The following is a 6,789-nucleotide window of genomic DNA, read 5'->3' as shown; positions in this document are numbered from 1 at the left end:
AGTCATGTTTTATCAAATCCTTAAGCTCCTCTGTCATTGACTCTCCAGCTCAGTGTGTTTCATAGCGAGGTACTGGTGCTCAAATGGCCCAGCCTAAGCATTGTGATGCCCTAGGGTTCTCTGAGATCTGTCGATCAAATCATCCAACTACATCAAAATCTTGACAACATCGGTCCTGCCTGGCTGTCCACTCTTGAACTCTAGACTCCTGATATGAACCTCAGTCTCACTTTTCTAAACAAGTCAGACAGGCACGGTGGCTCACCTCTATAATTTCAGCACCTTGGGAGGCCGAGGCGGGTGGATCACCTGAAGTCAGGAGTTTGAGACCAGCCTGGCCAACATGGTGAAATCCCGTCTCTACTAAAAATACAACAATTAGCCAGACGTGGTGGTGGATGTCTGTAATCCCAGCTACTCAGGAGGCTGAGACAGAAGAATCGTTTGAACCCAGGAGGGGGAGGTTGCAGTGAGCCGAGATCATGCCATTACACTCCAGCCTGGGAGACAAGAGTGAAACACCATCTCAAAATAAATAAATAATAAAATAAAATAAAACAAGTCAAGTTCTTTCTCATCGCTGGACTTTGCAAATTCCAAGTCCTTAATTCAGAATACTTGGTCTGATCATCCCTACCCCACATCTAAGGTCAACAATCAAAAAGCAGAGACTGGCCGGCAGGGTGGCTCGTGCCTGAAATCCCAGCACTTTGGGAGGCCAAGTCAGGTGGATCACTTGAGCCCAGGAGTTCAAGATCAGCCTGGGCAACATGGCAAAACTCTGTCTCTACCAAAAAGAATACAAAAATTAGCCAGGTGTGAGAGCAGGCACCTGTAGTCCCAGCTACTCGGAGACTGAGGTGGGAGGATCGCTTAAGCCCAGGAGAGGGAGGCTGTAGCCATGATCAAACCATTGTACACCACTCCAGCCTGGGCAACAGAACAAGACCTTGTCTTAAAAAAAAAAAAAAAAGGCAGAGACTGTCTTGTTTGCATCATATATTTAATATCAGTGCAGTATAGAATGGGTGTCAGTAAATGCTTGATGACACATGAATTTTCTTCTGATTTCCCTTCCCACCTCTGCCTGTTTTTTCCTTGCTACTGAAATGGTGATTGTTCTGATCTCATTCTATGGGGATGCCACAGAGATTAGCTCACGAATAATGGTGAAGCTCTTCTGACACTTTGTGTTAATGTTGAACAAAAATAGCTGGGGGGTGTAATGACTCAGGGAGGCAACGGAGAAACCCTTTGACTTTCTTAGACGGGCAGGACAACCAGGTGCCCCCATTCCCCTCCTACACACTAGCTCTGTGGGAGCCCTGACCCTTGCCCTTAGTGCCTCCCACCCTGCTGTCTCCTCTGGGCAAGGCACATCCGCAGCCTCAGCCTGGGAAGCTGAACCCCACCCACCGTCGCCCTGGACATGGCCTCTCCTTCTGGGGGATTCTTGCAACCATGACAGCTGGAGCTTTTGGAAGCACGGCAGAGTCTGGAGGCCACAGTCACCTGCTGCCGAGGTTCTCATTCCCCTGCCCCTTTCCCAGATCAGATTGCACAGCTGGGGCATGTGAAGAAGGGCAGTTTGCTTAGTTCTCCCCTAAGATAGAAAAAGGGAGGGGAATGGTCACTGGCAGTGAATAAATTAAAGACACATGCCAGCTAGAGACCACTGGGGAAAAACAACAAATCCGTGATTTATCCTGTTTATACCAGAAGTAAATTGATAGTTTGGTCCTTTACTTAATAGAGTGTGCTGAAATCACAAGCCATTCACAAGGACAAATGCATGGAGCTGTGTCTTTGCCCCTCCATATTCACTGAAGACTTTGGCACCACTCCATTCCAAGTCTTGCCATCATCCTGGGTAATTTCAGCGTCCAAACAGACCAATTATTTACAAACTTGGGATCACAACCCATTAATGTGTCATGAAATTGATTTCAAGGATTGTGGCCAGCCATCTTTTTTTTTTAAAGAAACAGTAGAAAGAAAATATTAGGCTGGGCGCGGTGGCTCACGCTTGTAATCCCAGCACTTTGGGAGGCCGAGGTGGGTGGATCACGAGGTCAAGAGATCGAGACCATCCTGGTCAGCATGGTGAAACCCCGTCTCTACTAAAACTACAAAACATTAGCTGGGCATGGTGGTGCGTGCCTGTAATCCCAGCTACTCAGGAGGCTGCGGCAGGAGAATTGCTTGAACCCAGGAGGCGGAGGTTGCGGTGAGCCGAGATCACGCCATTGCACTCCAGCCTGGGTAACAAGAGCGAAACTCCGTCTCAAAAAAAAAAAAAAAAAGAAAATATTAGAGTACTTCACATGTAGGAAGGGTGGTTTGGGGATAAAATATTTATTTTAATTATATATATAATATAAAACATAGGCTAATAACAGGTTATTTTCATGACATAATACCTTCATGTGTAATAGGTCATGGTGTAAACTACATTTCTTGTTGTGGGCCATAATCAAAAGTCTAAAAGAGAAAGTATATGCAATGGAATGTTATTCAGCCTTACAAAGGAAGGAAATGCTGATACATGCTACAAAACAGTTGAACATTTGTGCTAAGTGAAATCAGCAAGTCACAAAAGAACAGATATCATGTGGTTCTACTTTTATGAGGTAGTTAGAACGGTCAAATTTATAGAGACAGAAATGTGGAGAACAGTGTTTGCCAGGGGCTGGCCAAGGTGGACGGGAGGGATGGGCAGTTGTTGTTTAGTGGGTACGGAGTTTGTTTTGCATGATGGAAAGAGTTCTGTGGATGGGTGGTGGTGACAGTGGTAAAACCACGTGAATGTACTTAATGTTCTTCACGCAATGTACTTAATACACTTAGAAATGGTTAAGACGGTTCATTTTATGCTACGTGTATTCCACCACATTTTTTAAAGCCTTGGGAGAAGCCCCCCATGTCCTTGACCTCACGTAATGTGACCTTCACCTCCACTCATGTTCAGCTTCCATTCTGAAGGCTACGTCCTGGTCCCAGCCATCCTCAGGAACGATTTTATCTTCCAGTCCCTGGTCTCAACGTCCTGTCTTTCCAACTTTCTCACTCCTTTAATTCCTCCTGTACCAACAGTTCTATCTGGTTGCATCATTGAAACTCTTGGCCAGTCTGCCTTCTCCTAGTCAAGCCACCTCCATTCCTCCTGAAATTGCCGCAGCAGTCTTCCCGCCCAGATTCCTGCCCACTCCAATTCATCCCCAACATCGCTTTAGGAGCCACACCTCTAACATTTCAATCTGATCTGAAACTCCTTATTTAAAACCTCTCAGAGGCTCTCTATTGACCTTCAGATAAAGTCCAAACTCCCTGATGAGGCAGGCCAACCGGATATGAGGTGGCTTCTGGTTGACATGCCTCCCTCCTCCCCGTCCTCCTGTATGGGCAACGTGTAACCTTTAACTTTACCAGCAGGTCTTACAGTGCGCTGAGATTTCACTTTGATCTGGGGGCTGCGGTCCTCCCACCCCATTTCTTCTTCACTTGGCTAACTGTTATTACGCAAGACTGGGTGGGCGAGCACTTCCTCTAGGACGCTTCCCTCTGTCCTCACCAGCCGGGATCTGGGGCCTTCACGTGAGGTCCTGTAGCACCTATGCCTGGCCAGATCAGAGGGCTTACCGCGCTGCCTGTAATGACTTGTTTCCTTCTCTTTCCGCCCTGACCAGACTGTCATCTGTCTTCCCACACAGCCAGGCACTGTGTGGGATTCATCGTGGCATCGCCATGCCCGTTACGGTGCCTGCCACAGAGTAGACATTTCCTGAGAGGCGAGTGGGTGGGTGGACAGGAGGCTGTTCGAATGGGTGGACTGAATGCGTTTTGAAATTCAAACCTGGAATCAAGTTCCATCAAGACTTTCAGCTGGAAACATATTCGATCAAGGATGGTTTATCCAAATTAAGAATCGTTTCTGTATTTGTGTAGCACTCAACAGTTTATAGCCCGCTGTCCTATTTGTCATGCTGTTTGACACACTTAATGGCGTGTGAGTTAAGAAGGAAAGCTATCATCATTCCCACATTGTAAATGAGGCACGTATGTTCCCCACGGTCACAGAGTCAGTGAAGGTCAGGGCCAGGACAGGCACTCCTGTATTCTGTCCATTTGCTCTACCCCGCTGCATTTAACCTTAGGAGTAAAAAGAATCGACTGGGCGCGGTGGCTCTCGCCTGTAATCCCAGCTCTTTGGGAGGCTGAGATGGGCGGATCACGAGGTCACGAGTTTGAGACCAGCCTGGCCAACATGGTGAAACCCCATCTCTACTAAAGATACAAAAAATTAGCCGGATGTGGTGGCAGATGCCTGTGGTCCCAGCTACTTGGGAGGCTGAGGCAGGAGAATCGCCTGAACCTGAGAGGTGGAGGTTGCAGTGAGCCGAGATTGTACCATTGCACCAGCCTGGGCAACAGGGCGAGACTCCACCTCAAAAAAAAAAAAAAGAATCAGAATAACTAATCCTAATATCAGAACCTTTCAGAAAACAGGGAATATATATTTTCTGGCTTCTGTGGGGTTCTACCAAGGTACTTAGAAGATATTGACTAGCTCCACCGCGGCAAAGCGACCCTTGATGTGCCTTGCTTTTCCACATTTTTTAGGAAAAGAAGCCGTGAAAGACCAGCATCTAACAGCAAGTGGAAGCAATGCCTTATATCCACCCTACATCTCTGCAGTTGCAAATCAAGCCCAATTTCTTTTATTTGGGTCTCCATAGAGAGAAATAAATAAAGCATGAACATTATTTCTATCCTATCTACATCCAAAAGGGCAGAAAAAGAAAAGAGTTTATCACTATTTCTCATATAAATAACCTCCTCCATCTGCCCGCTGTAGTCTGAGTTAAGCAGTCCTAATTGCGTTCTGCATAGGGCCTATTTTCCAAGCATTCGTTTTATTTGTTCTTATATGGACTGTATCCAATTGTTCCCAGTCTCTTTTACCTTTAAAGCCAAAACTGGACATGAGTCACCAGTAAGTTTCTGGTTAAAGCCAAGAACAGTGGGAGGGTGACGTCATGGGCCTTGAGCCCTGCTCGTGATGCTCATTTGAGTGTGTCTCAGTCACATCCAACTGCACTGCTTGTTCCCAGAGCAAGGCGAGCACTATGGGGCTCAAGGCCGCTGCTTCGGCCTGGGGGAGGCACAGAAAGAGCATCCAGGCGGCACAAAGCTCTTCCTCTTTCTCCACATATGTACTCCATAGTCACTTTTGTCTCTACCTGGATCTGTTAAGCACCCATAACTACCTTTTGCAAAAGTGAACCTAGGCTGGGAGAGGTGGTTCATGCTGGTAATCCCAGCACTCCGGAAGACCAAGGCAGGCGGATCACTTGAGGCCAGGAGTTCAAGACCAGCTAGGGCAACAAACCAAGACCCTGTCTCTGCGAAAAAAATTTTAAAAGTCACCTGGCATGGTGACCCACACCTGTAGCCCCAGCTTCTCAGGAGGCTGAGGTGGGAGACTCACTTGAGCCCGGGAGTTCAAGGCTGCAGTAAGCTATTATCATGCCACTATGCTCCAACCTGGGTGACAGAGGGAGACCCTGCCTCAAAAAAAAAAAAAAAAGAAGTTGAGGGTCACCAAAGACACAGCCAACACAGCACTGGCTTGCTTGGGTGCTGCCTCTTTACGACTCCTTGAGCCGACAGCCATTCCCACCAACAGTCTCTCCTCAGCTTGAGGGGCCCCCGTTCTCCTGGCCTGACAGAGCTTAGCTTAATGGGCCCCTAAGAAAGAGATACTCTGCTGGGTCGGCAGGTTCCCACCTGAGGTATGCATCTTCATCTCACTGTGAGTCACTGTGGGGCCGTAGCCAGGGTCAGATGCCCGCAAAGGTAGTTAGTCAGGTCTCAGTCCAGAGGTCTGTGGGGCTGGTCTATACTAGTTTCCCTGTTTTGGGAGGGCTGGGGGGAGGCCTGGCATCAGGAACCACATGACTGGCAGAAAGGGGAAAGAAATACCAAGTTCCATCCTTCCCCGCAAGGCCACAAGACACTGCCAAGAAAAATTATCCGAGTGCTTAGCTGGAGCCCGTGTTGTCTATTTTCCTAAAATATTAATTACTGCCTTGGTAACCGTAAGCTACCAAACTGCTTGATTTTAAAAGAGCGCACAGATGAAAGCTAAAAGAAAAACAGAGGAACTGGAAATCCCACACAGCTAAGAGCAGCAGATAAAAACTGTCCCCTTACAAACGCAAATCTGGATGAAGAGAAGGTAAACAAGATAATGCCAGCTAGGGTTGTTCAAGGAAACAAGAGAATGTTCTATAAATATAACCAGAAAAAAATATTTGCCTTAGCGGATGAGATCACCACACATGGCTCATGATAGAGATCTTTTGTTGCTCCCTTAATTGAAGCTTGGAAGAGGGTAGAACTGAGAGCAGAAACCAGACTACTGCCCACGAGGTTCCAGTGGGCTGGTCCATGTTTAACTAAGTGCAGATGAAGTCATGAAGACTTGATGCCATCAATCTGAACGACGGCCTGTGTTTCACTGATGTGCGGGCCCCGCCCTTCCCACCCACCGTCTTCCTCAGCACCCAACGGGCTATGGCTCACCACCCTGTGCAAATCAAGGGCAAAGCGAGGAAGGGACAGAGAGCTACGGGCTGAACACAAGCCTGGGGACAGGGAGAGGCTGAACAAAGCCCCAACCTCCACTTTTCAGGGACGTCCTTTTCTGAAAGCTACTCACCTTGTGGGACAGGAGCTGGAGCAGAGCTGGAGACTATCCATAGCCAGTGCCCGCCGCATGCCACACAG

Source organism: Sapajus apella, unplaced genomic scaffold (genome assembly GCF_009761245.1).
Source record: "Sapajus apella isolate SASKATOON/1434 unplaced genomic scaffold, GSC_monkey_1.0 scaffold195, whole genome shotgun sequence".
Lineage (NCBI taxonomy): Eukaryota > Metazoa > Chordata > Mammalia > Primates > Cebidae > Sapajus > Sapajus apella.
The sequence above is the reverse complement of the archived record's forward strand: the minus strand, read 5'-3'. Positions refer to the sequence as shown.